Source organism: Vulpes lagopus, chromosome 15 (assembly GCF_018345385.1).
Source record: "Vulpes lagopus strain Blue_001 chromosome 15, ASM1834538v1, whole genome shotgun sequence".
In the NCBI taxonomy this organism is placed as follows: domain Eukaryota; kingdom Metazoa; phylum Chordata; class Mammalia; order Carnivora; family Canidae; genus Vulpes; species Vulpes lagopus.
In genome coordinates this window covers 39,901,447-39,922,265 of record NC_054838.1, presented here as the reverse complement: position 1 = coordinate 39,922,265, position 20,819 = coordinate 39,901,447, and the positions used below count along the sequence as shown (strand labels likewise).

At 33.2% G+C, this 20,819-nt stretch overlaps 1 non-coding gene across 1 annotated transcript; it reads right to left on the bottom strand.

Moving 5' to 3' along the window:
• Positions 1–20,275: 20,275 nt before the first annotated feature.
• On the bottom strand, positions 20,276–20,406 carry LOC121476738. The gene has a single exon (XR_005984023.1). It is a non-coding gene; the product is annotated as a small nucleolar RNA SNORA72 (small nucleolar RNA).
• Positions 20,407–20,819: the final 413 nt, after the last annotated feature.

Genomic DNA, 20,819 nt, shown 5'->3' with positions numbered 1-20,819 from the left:
GCACTGTGTGAGAAGTTTGAAATTATTGAATTATTCTTCATTTTCAGTGTTTTCTTGGTAATTATAGTCCTTTGCATTTTCATATTAAAAACAGCTATACTAAATAAAACAAACAAACAATAAATAAGTAAATAAAAATAAAAACACCTATACTTGGATTTTGATTGGCATTACTTTGCATCTATTGATCAGTTTGGAAAGAATTGACATCTCTAAATATTGAGTCTTCTGACACCTAAACTTGGTGTATCTCTACATTTACTTAGGTTTTCTTTAATATCACTTAAAAATGACTTATTTCTCTCAGCCTACAGGTCATGTGTCTCTTGACAGGCATGTACCTAAGAATCTCCTATTTTTCATGTTATTGTAAATAGTACTGATTTTTTATTTCAATTACTAATTGTTAAGTGCTACAACATGTAGAAAAATCTTTGAATTTATATAATAAGCTTGCATTAAGAAATCTAAGTAAATTCACTTATCTATTTCATTTCCGAATGGTTTTCTGCATAGATAAAAATGGCATATTCTAATAAAAATAGTTTTATTTTTCCTTTTCAACCTAAGTGCTTTTATTTCACTTGCTTGCCTTATTACACTGGTAAAAACTTCTAAGACACTGAAAGTGGATATCTTTGTAATCTTCTTGATCTTTGGAGGAAACAAGCTGTCAGCTGTAAATTTTTCATGGATTTCCTTTACTAAATTGAGTACATTTCTTAACCTTTCTAGTTTGTTGTATTTTTATCAGAATTAGATGTTGGAATTTTTTCGAATGTTTTTTTCTTACATAGGAGATAATCATTTTTTCACTCAAGAATATGTGAATTATATTGATTGGTTTTCATATGTTCTTACATTCTTATGGAAAATATCATTTCATCATGGTGTAGTTATTGTTTACATATTGAGTTTGATTTACTAAATATGTTAAGAATTTTTGTATCTATGTTCATGAAGGATATGGGTCTTTAGTTTCTTTTCTTAGTTTTCATTATTGAAATGCTGGCTGTATAGAATCAACAGGAAATATTACCTTATCTTTAATTTTCTAGTAGAATTTTCAGAAATGTTTTAAATATTTGGCGGAAATTAATAGTGAAGCCTTCTAGAACTTGAATTGCTTTAGTAATTATAGGGTTGTTAAGATTATCTATTTTTTCTCCAGGGATTTTGTTAGTATCTCTCAAGGGATTTGTCTATTTTATCTAGATTGCTAAAATTATTGGCAAAAACTTGCCATACTATTCCTTATGATATATGTATAACATATATAATACATATATATTTTAATATATGCTTGGTGTTATGATGCTACCCCAGTAATTCCTGATATTAGTAACTTATATCTTTTCTTTTTCTCTTATGATCATCGTTCTAAGAGATTTATTAGTTTTATTGATCATCTTAAAGAATACCTTATCATTTCATTTATTTACTCTATTTTCCCGTTTTGTTTTGTTTTGTTTTCCTGGTCTTATTTCTCTTATTTCTCTTCTTTTACTTAATCTAGATAATGTTAGATTTTGTGAAATATTTTTTCTGCATTAACTTAAATTCTCTTAATGTTTCTCTCCTTTATTCTGTTGAAAAGATTAGTTAAATTAATATTTGAATGCTGAATAAAATTTGCAGTTCTGGGATATGTCCCACTTGTTATACTCAAAAAGTTAATATTTTAAAATGATTTTTGTGTTTATATTCAATGTGTTATATATAATGGCCTCTATTTTTCTCCTCTTATAATATTTTTGTCAGATTTTAGTATTAGGGTATCACTGGTATCATAAAATCAGCTTCTATACTATTATTTAAGTATTTTGTAAGACTGATAGTATTTATTCCTTAGGGGTTTTATTGAATTTACCAGTGAAGCAATCTAGCTTTGATTTTTTTTTTTTTTTTAATGAATGTGAAAGGCTTTTTATAATGAATTTACTTTCCTTAGTAGATTTTTGGTTACTCAGTTCTATTGATTCCTCTTGAGTCAGTTTTGCTAATATATGTCTTTTAAGGAATATGTCCATTTAATTAAATTGTCAAAAACTTTTGGCAGAAATTTGTTCACATTACTTCTTCATTATTTGGTTGATACCTGTATGATTTCTAGTGATGTACCCTTTTTAATATTTGCTGAGAGTTATCCCTTCATTTTTTCCTGATTTGTAACTTAGAATGTTCATTCCCTTTCCCTCTGTTTCTCTCCTCTTTATCAATCAGAAAATTTATCAGTATTGTTGATCTTTAAAAAACAGCTTTTTTTTTTTAATGTTTTACTTTGCTTACTCATTCTAGGTACTTTGGGTTAATGTGTTCATTTCTAACTTTTACAGATGGAAGTGTAACTGCAATTTTCAAACTTCCCTCTTTTCTAATATAAGCATTTAAGGCTTTGGATTGACCTCTGAGCACTGTTTAAGTGTATTTTAATTTTATGATATGTTGTCTTTAAAGTATCACTCTATTTAAAATATTTTCTAACTACATCTGTCATTCCTTCATTGGCTCATAGATTGTTCAAAAATATGTTGCTTAATTTCAAAATATGTGGTGATTTTTCTACATCATGTTTTTGTCATTGTCTACTGTTATGGTCAGAAAATATGCTAGTATGAATTCAATCCTTTAAAGTATACTGATTTATTTTATAGCCCAGTATGGTTTGTTTTGGTGAGTTATCCATGTGTGCTCAAAAGTAATGTGTATTTTTCAGTTTTTATCTTGTAAGTTTCCATAAATGTTGATTAGATTGTGTTTTGTTTAAATCTTCTGTATTCTTACTACTTTTTTACTTACTTGTTTTATCTTTTAATTTATTGAGGGAGGACTATTAAAATTTGCAATTCAGGATCCAATAATTTCTCCTTAGTTTGGTTAGTTTTATTTTTATTCATATAGATGTTCCTTTATTAAGTGCAAACTTTTAAAGGATTGTTATGTATTTTTGAGTAATTAACCCTTCATTATAATGCCCTCTTTATCTCTGGTAATAATTTATGTTTTAAAATCTCTTTTTGAACATAATGTAGCCACTCCAGGTATCTCAGAATAAGAGTTTTTATGATATATTATTTTTATCATTTTTCTTTTCATCTATCTATATCTTGACGATTAAAATTTGTCAGTTTTAAGAAGTAGTTAGATCTTGCTTCTTATTAACTAATATTAAAATCTGCCTTTTAATTTGTGTGCTTAGTTTATTTAATGCTTTTAATGGGTTTACTTTGATATTGTTAGTGTAAGTTTGTTTTATTGTTTTTACTTATTCTTTATTCCAACTCTTAATTCTTTTGTTTTTTTCTACCTTCTTTTCGGTTATTCATTTTTAAGACTGTTTTTTCTAGATCAATTTTTAGGTTCACAGAAAAATTGAGGGGAAGGTACAGAGATTTCCCATATACTCCATGCCCACATGTCTCTATAGCTTCCCCCATTATCAACATCCATCAGAGTAGTAAATCTGTAACAACTGATAAAATCTATTGACTCATCATAATTACCTAAAGTCCATAGTTTACATTAGGGTTTATTATTGGAGTTGTAAACTCCATAGGTTTAGACAAATGTATAATGAGATGTACCCATCATTAAAATATCATACAGAACATTTTCAACTGCCCTATTATTCATTTTTAGCATTCTATTTTATGTCATTTATTTGTTTTTTTGTTTTACTTTCTTATTTTTTAGTGTTTTTCTAAGATTTGCTATATGCATCCCTAACTTACTAAAATATATCTCGAATGAATATTATATCGCTATGTAGAAACTAGAAATTCAAAGCAGAGGTATTCCATTTACTCTGTCCATTCTTTATGCTATATTCTTTATGTATGTAGATGTAAAGTAAAGGCACTTTACTTCTATAGTACTTTACTTCTACAGTAAAGGCACTTTACTTCAATATACATAAAAAATGCCACAGCACATTTTCATTTATTTTTTTTTCCTTTGGTCATTTGTCTTTTATAAAAAAAAATAAGAGACAGGAAAAATAATTTTATATTTTCACATATACATTCCAGTCATCACAAGTTATCCATGCACATAGATCTGCGTTTCTTTCTGATAGCAATTAGTTTGATGTTTGATCTGGCAGGACATTTAGTAATAGATCAGCTTGATCTCCCAAGGATTGTTTTCAGGCTTTGTTAAAGCATATGTTGAATAGTACTATTGCTAATATGGACTTTTTGAGCTATCAACTGTCTTTAGTGAAATCCCTTCCTTCTGCTTCTGAGAAGTCTACTGTCTCCAAGGGTGGTGTAACCTTCAGAATATATGCTTTTCTCAAAGATTCGTGGTAGCTGTTCTTTGCTGAGCCTTAAACATTTTCATTTAAGTATATGCATTTAATATTCTGACAAAATCTCCATGCAGACTCTGTACTGCTTCTCTGAGCCTCTTCTTCTTTTCTAAAACCCTGCCCCACGAATACTACCTGCCTCAGTAGCCCTGAGCTACTTCTCTTCACTGAAATCAGTAGTCTTACTGACACCTGTTTTGGTTCACAGTTTTGTGCTGTAGTTTAGAAAGTGTCCTCAGGCAGAAGGTCAGGTTGAAACTCACTTTGCGTTTCCCTTCTATCAAAAATTATAACTTTCTGCTATTTGTTGTCTAGTGAATGGAAAATACTTATGAATTTTACTTAATTTTATACTTGTTTAAATCTGGAATAAATCAATACCTGTTACTCTGCCATGGCTAAAACTACCCTACTTTTTTTTAAGAACCTAAACTTTTCAAGAAATAACTAAAGAGCTCCTAAAAATTACACAATTAGTATATATTTATGTGGAAGGTAATCCTTCAGAGAAAGCTACCATTAAGATCAAAAGGTGTAAGAAAGTGAAGTAAGAAAATCATTTTGTCCATTTTTCTACTTTTTAAAAAAAGATTTGTTTATTTATTTGAGAGAGAGAGCATGAGCAGGGAGAGGAGCAGAGAGAGAATCTCAGGCAAACTGCCCACTAAGTGTGGAGCCCCAACAAGGAGCTTAGTCTCACAACCCTGAGATCCTGACCTGAGCTGAAATCAAGAGATGGACACTTAATGGACTGAGCCACCCAGGCACCCCCCCAACTTGCTACTTTCAATAAACAGTGTCTCTAACCTGGCATCAACAATAGCTTATGGTGTATAGCTTATGGTGATCCTCAGCCATATTTCTCATGGGTTTTCTATCTTCACTTTGCATTGTGACCACTCATCCTTGTTTTCAAAGTTTATTTTATTCTATTCACACTTCCTGTGTGTAATGCAGGGCCCTATTCACCTTGTGTATCATACACCTTGTGTATAATATAACCAATAATTTATATACATATTTGAATAATCTAGGCCAAACGGTCTTGCTAAATTTAAAAGTTTGTAAAATAAGAAGAGAGATAAAATATTTTAAGTCTACTTTACTTCAATTGATTATTTTTAGAGGCTTATCAGCTTTATTACATTCATATTATAGATTTAATATAGAGTGCTGTAATGGAATAGAACTCATTATGATTTACCTTTAAAAAAAAAAAAAAAATTTTTCTTGCAGCGGTAGCAGAACAGGTATCCTGTGATTCATATGCTAAATTCTGCAGTTAGATATATTTAAACATGAAAGACCCAATGGGACTTGAATGACCTGTAATTATACTTTAATTTAAATAGAGCCACATGACCATTCAGTAGTACAATGAGTAGCTTAAGTCTTAAAGATTTAGAATCTAAAATTTATTAGTATATTTAAAAGTGATCAATTAGTTTTTGTTCTGCTTATAATATTTTAATTCACATAAGCCTGATATATCAGACAGGATACAACTCATTGACTTGTTATAAAAGATGGTAAGTAGAGGATTGCCTTTATTCTATATTTCTCTATCCTTAAACCCTGATGCACATACATTAAAAGAAATTGCCTTCTCTGTAACATGTTTTCCTAGGCTGACTGTAACCCCTCCTTGACATGTATGTCCTTTAACTGGGTTAATATCATCAATGAAATTATAACTCATGAAAATATTCTTGACAGTCTAGTGTAAATTTTGTCTCTAATTAGTGTAGATTTATTTCAGTTATTTAACTCCAAGAAGAATTTTTAAAATCTTTTCTCCATGTTCGTGAAGTTAACCATCTTCTTCAATAATCCCAATATGCCACCAACTACCAGATGAAAAACCCTCAATGAAAGAACTTTGCCATAATTAATAAAATGTGGGCCTTTTACATGAAAAGATAGACTAGTGTTCAGTATTATGCATTATGAGAAGAGAACTTGAATGAAAACTGAATGTAAGACATAGATTTACTCTGAAGATTTTTGCAAACATTTCAAGGCTCAGAAGATCATAGATACAAGTACCAATAAAAGAATATTCTTCTCACTTACAGATGGTGGAAACCAATGCAGTTTGTGTACTGGATTTTCTTAGTCAGATTCTAGGATACCAAAAAGACTAGTTAGTATCACAACTACAAATAATCATATTTGAATATTAAGAACAGTTCTCAGCCATACCCACGTAAATGTATATACCCTTCAAAATAAGTTAATAAAACAGAAAAAAAGTATTTTAAAGATGAAAATAAAGCACTAAGACACCAAAGGTAAAGATATTAAGACAATTCCTATTCCTATGCATTAAGAGAGGAATTCAGTTTTTGAAACATGAAATAATACGTGTATGCATTTTTTTTGTACTTAAAGGAATATTATAGAAATCCTGACAGAACTACAGCAAAATAATATTATCTTAAAACAAAAAGAGTGTGTGTGTATTTTCACTGTTACATGGCTCACAGATCTGTTGGAGATGAAATAGACTAGAACATGACAAATGCAAACACTAGTTCCAAAAACAGGATGGAAGAGCTTTTGGTCTAATTTATAGATTCAGAGTACATCTTGGTGTTTTATAGCTTTAATGTAAATCCACAGCATGGAGCAAAAGTATTTATTTTCTACCCTGAACAGAGTACAGTTTGATATAACTTACTTGGTTTTAAGACATAAGGAAATAATGGTCTGTCACTCTCAGCTTTTAGCTTAAAAGAATGAAGAAAGGGAAAGAAGGGAAAGCTTACACAATCTCTTTGAAAAGCTATCCATATGAAAGCTTTTGGATATTTGAAATTATTTGCTAATGAATTTATTTATAAATGAATCAATTTCAAGGGTAGGATACTATTCAATTCACAAGAGTCATCATAAAGTTCTCTAAATTCCCTGTACAACATTTAGTCTAATTGCCAGATATACTGAATATCCCCTTCTAAATTTAATTTTTAATTTTAGTATTGTGAGCTCCTGAAATTTTCTAAGTTCATTCATTCATTGAATAGATTAATTGTTGAGCTCTTACTCTGTGCCAGGCAGAGTCCTTGTCTCCAAGGAAACTTCAGTCCAACATGAAACAAGTTGGGTGGTTTTCTAGTCCTCATAGAGCTTTCATGCTACTGGAGAGATTGATATTAACCAAAGAATTTTACAAAACATTTTAAATTTTGGTTTGATAGTTTCTGATAAGGGAAAGTCAGTGATTCTATGAGAGTGCCTAATTGGAAATCTGAAATTGCTCTTTTCCATCTTAATAAATATAAAACTCTTTCAAATTCAGAGAAGTGATCCGAAACCCCTGCTTATTTTATAAGGTGCTTCTGTTTAATTGCATCATTGTCTTGGTTTATTTGCAAGTTCATATTAACTAGCAGAAGTGAACAGCACAGAGAAATCAAACATTCTAAAGTTTAATAGGAGAGTACTTAGGAAGTGTTTCTTGTTTGCTCACTATTTGCTAGGCATCATTCCATGCTCTAAGGATATATAAATACATAAGGTAGTGCCAGGGTCCTTAACAGCCAGTGATTCAGGAGATGGGGAGGGGTAAATAAGAGATGGAATGGGTGCTTGGTTTCCTTTAACTGCTCCAGAATGAGACTACCTTATATTTCCAGGATGAGTGGAAAGAATCAATAAAGAAAAAGATATTAAAGACTTAGGATAAATATTTATATAGTTAATGGAGTATTTGTGATATCATACAATAAAATGCAGTGCAAAAACAGAGGGATTTTTCCTAAATTCTTATTTCTTCCATGAGTTTCTACAAGAAGCAAACCATCTAACATATTAACAAAAATTAACCCAGGGATGAGGATTCCAAGCAAGTATAAACTTTTTCTATTGTTGTTTATCTCAATTTAAATATTTTTAATCCAAAGTGGCATAGTAGTTACTGCTTCAAAATATGCAACAAATAGTGGTATGCATAATGTAAAATGTGGAAACCCTCCCACTCCAGGCATACTCTTAGAGTTAACCTAAGCTAATATTTGTTTCCAAACTCCCCTCCCAAACATAAACTTTGAAGTAAAAATAATGTAAGTCAGCATGATTTGTTCCTTGCACCATGAGTTTCAGGAAAATTCTGAGGCTACAGGATAGCAAGACACTGATTATGGATGAGACTTGAGTACCAATCAGGTCAACGGTTTTTCCCATGCAAATGGAATAGAAACCAAAGACAGCTTAAGTTAATGAAAGAGCACTGCATAAAACACTGGGATCCTGAATTCCAGTCCCAGCTCTGCATTGATTTTCTGTATGACCTTCAGTGAGTCACAGATCTCCTTGGTCCCTATTTCCTTTTTTATAAAATGAGTGCGATTTGCTAGGTGATCATTATGGTCACTCAACATTAATGATTGATAGATTTAAAAAATTTTATTCCTTCAAGTTGATAAGTTGGGTTATAGCTTTCATAGGTTTGAGGATGATTAGAAATAGTGCTTTCAAAGGCAGTGATCTTGGAATGATAAACAATTTAATGATATTTGCCCTAAACGATGAGTCAAAGGAAATAAACACCACAACCGTGTAGATTTTATTTATTTATTTATTTATAAAAGTATTCATTTTTTCATGAGAGATACAGAGATAGAGAGAGAGAGGCAGAGACACAGGCAGAGGGAGAAGCAGGCTCCACACAGGGAGCCTGATGTGGGACTCGATCCTGGGACTTCCAAGATCACACCCTGGGCCAAAGGCAGGTACTAAACTGCTGAGCCACCCAGGGATCCCCACCATGTAGATTTTAAATTCAATTTCACTAGCATTATAAATGGTATCTCTATCTAAAACAAAGACTTTGTCATTGGCTCCAAAATATTTAAAGATACATTACCTCAAAGGATTTTTAATATTACAAAGTAATTTGCATAATCCATTTCCTTTACTTTTAATTAACTATGCTATAAGAATTCCTCCATCCTTTAAAAATGACCAAATATAGGTTGGATTATTTTGAGGCATCTTAAATCACATTTTTGCAAAACACAAACATAGCAAAAAGTTACATTAAAATTCTTTAAAGCTTAAATCGTTTCACTGATCTTTTCTCTTTGTAACCTCCCAACTTATCAGTTTAGACATAGTTCTAGAATAATAATTTATTCAATCATTCCTTTAACAAACATTTATAAAGTGCCAATTAAAACATTTAACACTTAGACTCACCTTTCTAATTTGATTGATTTTTATGGAAATACATGTCATAGAGGACTTAAGTTATAAAGGGATGCTCTTTGTCTCTTAGCTGATAAGAAGAATTAAAATAATCAATTAGAGAGTTATAGATATTTGGAAAAGTAGATGCAAAAATTACCAAACTATTATTTTTTAAATATGCACACTATTGTAATTAAGTTCATTTGTTTGATAGGTACACACTTACTGTTAATTATTATAGACTCATAATTAGCATTTATAATGTCAACTATCTTGTTAAATATGTGCATGTGCTAGATTGTAAAACATCTTTAATGAAATTCAACCAATATTTATTGAGCATTTATCATGTGTCCATTAGTATTCAAAAAGATAGTGATATAAAGACGAAACATGTGTGTGAATATGTATGTATATGTGCTTCAACAAGTTCACAGTCTTTAAATGGGAGAGGCCAACAAAAACATTATGATAACAGGAAATGGATGCTACAAGAAGCTTAAACTCTCTTTGAGAGCATAATAAAAGGAGTAATTAATTCTAATGGAAGGAAATGGCTTTATAGCATTGAGTATCCTTTAGCACCAGATCTTGAGCCATAATTACAACTTCATTGAATACAGGTGATGAGATACAAGAATATTTGTAATTCTCCTTTCCCAAGGAGAATTACATATAATTACTGGGAAGAATGAGGAATATTCTTTATTTAAGAAATTATAAGTAGCCTAATCAGACTCATGCATAGCCAATAATTGGGGTACAATTTTGATGTATCCTGAGTGCCATATCAAGATATTTTGACTATCTTATATTAATTGAAGTGAGTGTTTTCAACACTAGTTGTGATTAAGAATTACTTCCAGAAAAAAAAAAAAAAAAGAATTACTTCCAGAGCAGCCCTGCTGTCCCTGACCAAGATCAAATGGAAAGGAATCACTGTAGGTAAACCCATAAAACAAAATACTTTTCAGCTCCATAAGTTATTTTGATGCATATTCAAGTTTGAAAACAATTGTATAAGAGAAAGGGAGTTTTAGGCTTGCAAGTAGGAAATTATATGATATATTCGGGAGAATCATTCTTGCCACTGATTGGAATTGAGAGAGAAAAATTAGGACGTGGTCCATTATCCCTGTGCTGGACACTGAGTTTTAGAGGGAAACAAAACAGAAGTGTCCTGCTTTTGTGCAGCTTACATCTTAATGGAAGAGCCAATGATAAACTATTTTGTGCCCTATGTGCAAGTAAAAATGAAAGTGCATATTTAAATAAATAAATGAATTTATCTTATGTACTTTAATTTTTTTTTTTTTTTTTTTTGCTTTACCTACAACCAGTGGTTGACAAACTTGGATGTATATCAATAGTAAAAGGGGATCTTATTGAAAATATGGGCATCGGAAGGCACAATGGAGTTTGAGGTCCATGAGTGTGTATTGCTAAAAAGCTTCCCAGGTAGCTTTTCAAGTGGTTTCATAACTAATTTGCAGGATGGCTTTGCACAAGTGTGAACACAGAACTTTAACTTTCAGATTTGCTAAGTAACTTCAGCTTTGCATTTTATACATTGTAAAAATGACCTGAGATTTAGCTGGAAATTATAATTCAATTTAAAGGTAGCAAAAACTGTGCTGCCACCATATGCCAGGCACTTAAGGTTTGTGGGTGGGTGGACTTGGGCAAAAAGATGACTTTTGGGGACTACACCTTGAAGAAACCCCACCCCCCGTGAAAATGTAGGACCAGGCCTAACCCAGAGGCAGTCCACATCCAGGTGCCTTCCTGGAACTTAAGCAACGAAAAACTTTCTGTGGTTTTTCCGAGATAAGAACCCCCCCCCCCCCCCCCCCCCACGCCCTGACTGGAAAGTCCCTGAACATGCTCATGTTGACCTTCAAATAGACCAATCATGTCATAACCCGTATGCTATGCTAATCCCGCGGTTTTTGCTTTTAAAAGATGCCTGTAATTGCGGATCGGGTCTCTTCCTCCTCGGAGGCGGAGAGCCCGTTTGCGCAAACGTTCAATAAAACCCTCTTGCTAGTTGCATCTGCCTGTCTGGGGTCTGAGTCTCTGGGGCGTCCATTGGGACATGTTGGCACCCGTGAGCCAGGGTCCAACAACCTTGATACAGGAAACAGACCTACAACTGACTATAATACAAAGTAGAGTGAAATAGTACTAAATAGAAGGACCAGTTACATACTGGGAGAAAGAAAAAGGAAGTTGTAATTAATTCTTTTTGGTGGAAGCTGACTGGGAGTGTGGATGGCCAATTAGAAGCATCACCTGGAAGGTTGTAGCATAGTAGCTGGGTTTTGCAAGATAAGATGAATTTCAAAAAGAGTTGCAGATGGCATTTCAGTAAACAACAACAACAACAAACAGATTAGGAAAAAGTTGCATTTTAATATTAATAATTTTGCTTAGCATTCTCAAGAGGTAATGTTTTCCAAAATTCTTGTCACATTGAAAGACAAGTGTCTAAGTTCTTTTGTACTCACGCAGTTTGCAAGATAAGAAGTGCACATTTCAAAAACTGAAGAAGTAATCTTACAAGAATAGAATAACCCTGAGCATTTGACTGTGATTTTGTTTCAGTCACAATTTGCCTAGTTCAGAGAACTCGAGTCCCTAATGCTTTCCCACATTCTTTTCTTGGTTTTCATTTTCTTCTTTTGAAGATCATAGAGATCTGCATAATAGGCTACCTGTCCTAGAAAGAGCTAGGAGAATGATAGCAAAGCCAACTGCCTTAACTCCCATTGAAAACGAGTCTTAGTAAAAGGAAAAAAAAAAATCATACTTAAAGAACAAGGAATAGCATCAGTGAAATCTCATGAGAAGTAAATTTCACCATCAAGATGACATTTGAAAATGTTTTCATTGGTGAATTTACGCTCAATGTTTCTTTTGGCCACATAATTCTAGGATTGATTTTGCAGGGTTGTTATTTTTTGTTATTTTTTTTAATTAGTATGTCCTTTCTTTCTTAGGGCTGGCAAGCAGAAAAGTACATAATACACAAGCTGTTAAAATATGCCAAGGTCCATAGAATGAAACATAAATCATGCCCATGCAATACCAATTATTTCAAAATTTTGGGTTAACATATAAAAATCACTGATTTGTCCCAAATGTTTTAGTTCTTGAAATGTTGGAAATAAAGTTAGCTATAGCTCGACATGGCTAAGAGAACTGGGCTTCCTAACATCACATGCACCATTTAAATAAGGTCAGAATATTCATTTTAAATTGTGTTAAGTTTTACTCAGAAATACAAAGCTTTTATGGAAAGAGCACTCATGAGGTGGAGGCAGAACATTTGAAAAGGGAAGATTTTTAAAGGAAACTCAAGCAGCTAGCCCAGGTAATAAGTAATCTTCTCTTTCTACCAATGAAATAATATGGCTTAATGAAAAGACTGTAGGTTTTGGCATCAGACACATTTAGGTAACCATCCCACCACCACGAATAACTCTATGACCTTCAACAAATTATTTCACCACCCTAAGTATCAGTTAACTTCTACATAAAATGTGGAAAATATCAGTAAACCTCAGGATTATTCTAAGGAATCAGAAAAATATAAAATAGCACATAGTGATCACAAGGTAGACTAGGGATTCATGTATTTCAAATTGATAGTAAAAGGAACACAGCGTCCCATCACTTTAGATTTTGTAATGACAAATATGCAAAGAGTGATTCTGTGACTTCAGCATGTTGAGTTTGCCTTTCTATTCACACTCTAGAATGTTAGAGTTTATTATTTCAGGTTATTTCCCTTCAGTCACAAGTTCCTCAGATGACACTGGCCATTCTTTGGATTCTGTTGGTACCTCTTCTGCCCACATGATAGAATGCAGCCATTTGTCCAGCAGTTCTTACTCTAGGACTGCAGATTCACTGTGAACTCCTGCTCTTAAAACAGCAAAGAAAATTCTGTTGGAAAGAAGTGCCTCGGTATGCAGTGTGCACACAGTTTAATGACTAGTTTCTCACGTCATGAATTCTGTAATGGGAGGAAGGGCTCTTCCCTCTGGGCTTTCTCTGCAGTGGCACCCACCCTACTCATTTCCACTGGTCCCTGCCAAATACTGTTTGTGAGACAGTCACAGAGAGTTAGCAAATTACTGCTATTCTGAGCTCGTCTGCAAAAGCAGACAATGTCAGAAATGCCAAGATCTGGTTAGCATTATAATTTACCAGCTTTGTTGGAGGTGGAAATACCCTGCATGCAAACACATGCAGTGTGAAAAGACTAAAGCCAAAAGAACGGATTAAATTGTCAACATGGTCTTGGAGCAAGAGAAGGACACATCTTAAATATAATAATACTGTATACGTTTATGCAGAGATGTAACAAAACAAAGTAGACCAAATTATTTAATTATAAAATTTGACCCAGAAATGCAGAAATTCTACATATAAGTGAAGAGGATTTTATATACTAACACTATGGTTCACCAACATTCACTCTGTATAGCAACATACAAATATACGTATACATACAAGGGCATATTAACTGCATACAAAATATAGATTCTTTATATAAACCTGTAGAAAACTCTTTATACAAACATATATTTAATCTCTATGTATGTAACTGAAATGCCATAAAAGGATGACAAGATCCTTTGGTAGAATGAACTTTGGTTTTGTTACCACTTTGAGATACTGCACTTTGTCACATGGCTGTCTGATGCTTCTTTTTAGTTATCCTCACTCTCCATACAAGATCTCTGTATTATCTCTATAATTTTCCCTTGAAGAAAATATTTCTGCCTCCTGTTACTGATGTCATGTAAGTCATTCGTCCTTATCTCAGATTGTTCTTCAAAATCCATTATTTTGGGGAGCTTTTTGGTGACTTCCTTATTCAGTTTTCTCATCCCCAATAACTTCATTTCTCCCAAAATTTCAGTAAGAACATTTTCAAACCAAAATGTTTGTAGGTGAATACTGATTTATGCATCATCCAGATCCTACAATTAGTGTTTTTCTAAACTTTCTTTGTCACAGCTTTCCATCAAACCATCTCTCTATCCACCTACCAATTAATCTCATTTTATTTAATGCATATTTAAAAATTTGTTATTGAAGTGTAGTTGACATACAATGATATATTAATTTCAGGTGTGATTAATTAATTTCATAGTGATTTGACAATTGCATACATTATTCAATGCTTGGAACTTCTTGGGGCTGCCCTCTGTAGTGATGACTCAATATAGCCTTAAGTCTTACTGAGACAGCAAAATCCCCAGCGCAGAGAACTCCTCTATGACAAATTATAAAAATTATAACATCTTTGAGAAAGCCACGTAAAATAACTTGGCCAAAATTTACTAGGATGTAGTATTATTATGCAGTGTATTAGGATGCAAGCACTGGGAAGAAATGGTCCAAGTTCCCATCCAGGCCCTGCCAGTTACTGCCTGCCTGAACTCCTGCAAAGGACGAACCACTCTAGTTCTGTTTCATCATCAGGAATGAGAAATATAACAGTATCTGCCCCATAGAGTGGATTTGAAAACAAAGTGACATGAGGCATTTAAAGTACTTTACACATCAGCCATTATTATTGCTATTTTTTTAATTAGTATTTGCAAAACCAGATGATAACTCTAATGTAATTCTGTCTAAAGATGTACCTCTGGTATGTGCAGATTTAATGACTACCAAGAAATTGATTTTATCAGTCTATCCACAAATAAACCTTCACTAGGTGTAATTCTCCCGTGTGATTGATAGCAGCGTGCATGATAAAATGTGATAGACAACCACAGATGTTGTATTCCGAGCAATTAAAGGCATGAGCCCGATATAAGTGGGTTCCTCACAGATATGCTGACACAAAGTAAGAAAAATAATCCACATCTTCCTTTTTTCAGAGCAGAATGTCAATCTCTTTTAGATTTCTCAGACATCAGCAGAACATTTGCTTTGTTAAGAGTTACTCCTACTGTCAGCAGAAGCAGGAAGATGACATGCTTGCTTGGCTCTTCGTACAAACCTTATGCACTCACAAAGAGGGGGCCTTAAAATCATGTGCATATACACAAAATAACATATTTTATAGTAGTGTTCATTTAGAAAATTAATTTTCTTGGCTTCCCTGTGCAGTTCCTTGAGTATAGTATACAAAGGATTAACTAGTTGGCCTAAATAATTTTTTTCAGGAATAATCATCTCATTTTGCAGGGAGGAAGGATGGAGGGAAAGGAAAAGAAAGAAGTAATATAGTCTTTACAGTCATTTGGTAGGATGTCTAAGTGTGTGTGTGTGTGTGTGTGTGTGTGTGTGTGTGTGATGAGGTACCTTTACCTGCACCTTGATAAACTGCCAAGTGCTTCTGTTGAACGCTCCTTTCCTCCTTGTATTATTACTCCTTCTCCATCTCACTTTGCTTGCTGAAGTGTGTTTATGTCAAATGAATCAGTGGATGAAAACTTTTATTTGAGCAGAGCAAATACCACTACAATTAAGAGATCCCCAATTTGCCTCGCACGGTGGCAAAGTACAGTCTCAAAATCAGCACTATTTGCATTTCGTTTTAGATACTAAACATACAGACTACAAAGTTTTGTAAATCTAATTCTGTACATACGCAACATGGAAATCTTTGTCCATTTTATGTACTTGCTTACTCAATCATTTTGCTTCCTATAATCCTGTGTAGGCCTTAATATCTTGAAATGCCACCGTAATTCTCCACACCTGGAGATCTTTCACCCCCAATTTGGATAATGTGGAGATACTGGTATTTGTTTGTTTTCATAAAGCTCGCTTAAACCACTTGGCCATAATTAGGGAATAGAGATGAAAATTCCACCTCTGGCACAACTGTATATGTTTTTGTTGAATTCATCCTGTTTTGTTTTTCTTTTTGTTTTTTTAATGCATCAGCCCTCCACCCCCATTTAGTTTTTGCTAGAAAGGTCAGTGTCTGTTTAAAGGGCTGGAGGAGGGGAGAAGCTTCAGTAGCTGATGCTTTGTGTTGGCAGGGCTGTTTGAAAAAGCTGTCACAGCTGACTGGATCTATTTTATGCTAGCCCAGCACCATCAACCTTTCTCAACCAGGAATGGTCAATTAACTTATCTTAAAAAAAATTATTCGAATTCTTCATGGGAACAATGATTTTGTTCTTAAGCATCAAGGTGTATGTGCTAAGGAGGGGTACGTGAAAGAGAATGTCTCCTGATTATTGCAGAGCTCTTTCTTTGTGATATGTCAAACTAACTTCCGTATAATTATATACTATAGTAAAAGTATGTGATAATGGGTGTGTGTGTGTGTGTGTGTGTGTGTGTTTGTGTATACTGTTACTTCTATAACATTTGGTAATTTCCAGTGATTCTGGAAATGCATGCCATCTTTGCCTTTGATTCCTAAAGTGAGAACATGATGCAGAGTGACAAGGAGACATTACCCAGATATCACTGACACACTAATAAAATTCAGATGTAACAATATTTGCTGACCACATACATAGAACAGAAATGCAAAGTTCACTTTACTAGCACTCACTTTCACTCCACCCTCTGTATTTTTATCATCTTCAGTGGTCAGCTTAATTCTTTATTTACGTTAGTATCAAAGATTTATTTTATCTTGTATGGAATCATGGAGCCTCTCTCCCAGGGTTGACATCTCAGGGCTGGGGATGCCTGGGTGGTGCAGTGGTTGGGCACCTGCCTTTGGCTCAGGTCATGATTCTGGGATCTGCCACCCAGTCCTGCATTGGGCTCCCTGCGGGGAGCCTGCTTCTCCCTCTGCCTATGTCTCTGCCTCTCTCTCTCTCTCTCTGTCTTTCATGAATAACCAAATCTTTTTAAAAATCTGTTGTTTTCTGTTTGTTTGTTTGTTTTAGGCTTTTTGTTTTGTTTTTTATCTTTCTCCTGGATTCTTCCTGTATGACCTTTCCACAATGATAGTATCTTCTCTAGAGAATGAAATGGATTACAGATAACATCTGATTTTGTCAATCAGGCATTTTTTCAGTTAAATTCAAAGATATTTTTAGACATCATTTTCATAATTATAAGTTGTTTTATAAGGGCATCATAATTTCTCATACTATATTCTAATGAGTACAGAAAGATAAGTCTTAAAATCATACTTTTATGGGAGAAAGGAAGTTACAAAGGAAAAATACATTTATTTGGGGGTGTTACTATGAACTGGAAAAAGAGTCTTATAATTATCAAAATGTTATTTTTGTTCTTAAGAAGCAATGTATTTTTGCCTAAGTTTACATCTGTGTAGGAGTTCCGAACATATGTTGTTTTTCCTCTTTAACTATGAAATGATAGTAAGGATGCATAGATGTACATAATCATAAGCAACCCAGAAAACAAAAACTGCCTCCCATTAGCACATCAGAGAAGTTGATTCTTTAGAGCAATCTATAATTGGATGCGATTATATTGACTGAGAAACCAAAGCAGAAGGGCTTGAAGCAGAGAATATGATCAGTAAAAGCAGGGACTCTTCTCCCTCCTGGGCTTGAAAAAGGTTCAAAGCCAACACTGCAGCTACAGAAAAATAAAATATTTGCCCCAAATCAAGATAATTAGTGACTATTTAGCTTTATCAGGTGGCACCTCCTCTCCTCCTTCAGGCTCCCACAAACAGAGGAAAAGGTGGCTAGCTTTTGTCCCAGGATAAACCCCATAAAACTACTTTCTGTAGAAACTACATTGTTTGCCTGGGAGAAAACTTCTGTGAGTCTTTTTGCTTAAGAGAGAAACAAAAAAGATCAAAGTAACTTAAAGTAAACTTAACATGGTGCGGGCAGTGGAGGATCAAAGACTAGACAAGGCTGCCACCTGCTCTATTCCTGATATAGCCCTCCTTATTTTCATCTGTGCTAGAGCCCCCAGCTTACCTGCCTACTCTTGGCATTCCATGCATCTTCATAATATTGTGAATATTTTCCTGAATTATTTAAGTAAATTAAATTAGTTCATTTCATTCTCACCATAGCCCTGTGTGGTAGGTCTCGTTATCCTCGTCTAAGACATAAGGAACCTGGCACACAAAAATATTAAGTAATTTGCTTAAATTCACACACAAAGTATTAGAGCTGAGATGTGAACAGAGTTTGGTTCAAGAGTCCTTTGTACTTTACCATTGCCCTGGGTCACCCTGTTGCATTGCCTGCCATTCAATGAGCCAATGAGCCATACAAATTCTATAAGCATCTTTCCCATCTTTCCCATAGAGGATAGGACTTCATAGAAACAGAACAACAAACATACAGGGAAAACCCATGTCATCTCTCTTTATTTACCTGCTGAGTCCCTAGTTCATAAATAAATATGAATTTGTATAATCAAGAATCATCAGAACATCATCAAACATTTGAGGAAACACAACAGCTAGCAAAAGGAAAAATGAATAAATGGAACAACTGACACATACACACAAAGAACCAGAGACATTTTAAGGAACAAAAGAGAACTTTAAATATTATGATCAATAAACAAGTAAATACTTCAATGGAAGAAAAAATAATTACATAAAAGTAAACTTTCTCGGAAATTTCAAATGTGATTACTAAAATTGATAAAAATCCATAGAATGATTAAATAGCACAATAGATTTTATTTAAACAGAATTGTTCATTTTGAAAAAAAAACAATTGTTCATTTTGAATGACAGGATGATGAACTTTCTAAGAATATGGAGAAGATGAGAGAAATTGAGAAATACAAAGGATTAAGCCAGGTAATCCTACATATATTAAATAGAAATTCTGGGATCACAAAGACACAAATTTTAAGAAAAAAATTATAAAATTACTAAAGAATATAATCTCAACGATCTTAAGACATTTTTATTTTATTTATTTATTTATTTATTTTTAAATTTTATTTTAAAATTTAAAAATTTAAAAATTTTGTTTATTTATTTATTTACTTATTTATTTATTTATTTATTCAAAGAGAGAGAGGCAGAGACACAGGCAGAGGAAGAAGCAGGCTCCATACAGGGAGCCCAATGTGGGACTCGATCCCAGGTCTCCAGGATCACACCCCCCGCCGCAGGCAGCGCTAAACCGCTGCACCACCAGGGCTGCCCTTAAGGCTTTTTTATATGAAAGAATTTGCTGACCACCAAATAGAATAGGATAAAAAGATTTAGAGTATTATGGCAAAATTCCTGATTTGAAGAGAAATCATGTGAGCTTTCAGAATGGAAAACAAACAAGCTGCTTCCAAAGGAGTAAGAACTCAGTTTGTTATCACATTTCACCACCTTTCCCAACAAGTTTGATGATAATGAAGCCTTGCCTTCAAAGTAGAAAGTTGAATTATCTTTAACTTATCATTCCAAAATCCATCCAATTGTCAGTTAAAAAATAAAAATAAAAAACAAACCCAGATAGTTCAGTATGTGCTTATAGATATTTCAAAAAGTTTTCTTAAAAATATATTTGAACAAAATGGTAAATACATCCACGATATAAAAAGATATTTAAAACAAATCCAGTAGGAACTAAAGTAAGAGACAAATAATTAAAACCAGAGATGACAATGTGCAGTACGCCTAGAAAGCAGTAGATCCAAAGTAGACCAAAGAGTGAATTCATAAGATTGTGGGTTTTTTTCCATATTCATTTAATGGCAACTGGTAATCATTAAATTAGCAATGATTATCTTTAAAAGATATTACAGTAACTGTGCCGTCATTTCTCAAGAATGATCAGATACCTAGAGTCACAGACATTTCCCACCTAGATTGCCTCATATAAATCAGATTTGGTTTATCACCAGCATTTAAAAAAACAGACCTAGGGAAAAAAGTAGATCTGGAGAAGTATGCATAGTCTTAATATAGTGAATGTCTAGCCTGCCCTGATTATTACAAAATTAGAACAGCAAGAATATTTCAGAAAGTAGGTTTAACCAATAGATTGTGTGATTTGGAAAATAAAGATCTTCATTTGTTTCCTTTATCAATGAGAAACAAACAAAAGAATATAACTCTGGGAACATTTAAAATTTTTTAAAAACCTAAAAAAATAATAAAATCGTGTACATAATTTGAAATAAGCTGAAAGGTTTGAGCGAATACTTGAGGTATAAGAGAAGAGAATTCTCTTTAGTTAGGCATGTAGAAAATTCTTATATGAATGACAAGATTTCATGAAATAGAATTGAATTTCTTTTCTTTTGTCAAATCACAGTATTTCTTTATTTAGAGATATATTTTACCTATTCATAGTATTGTTTTCATTAGTTACCTATCTTTAGAATGAATAGGAGGCTAAATATTCAAGAGAGTTAAGTTTAGTTATAGACCATG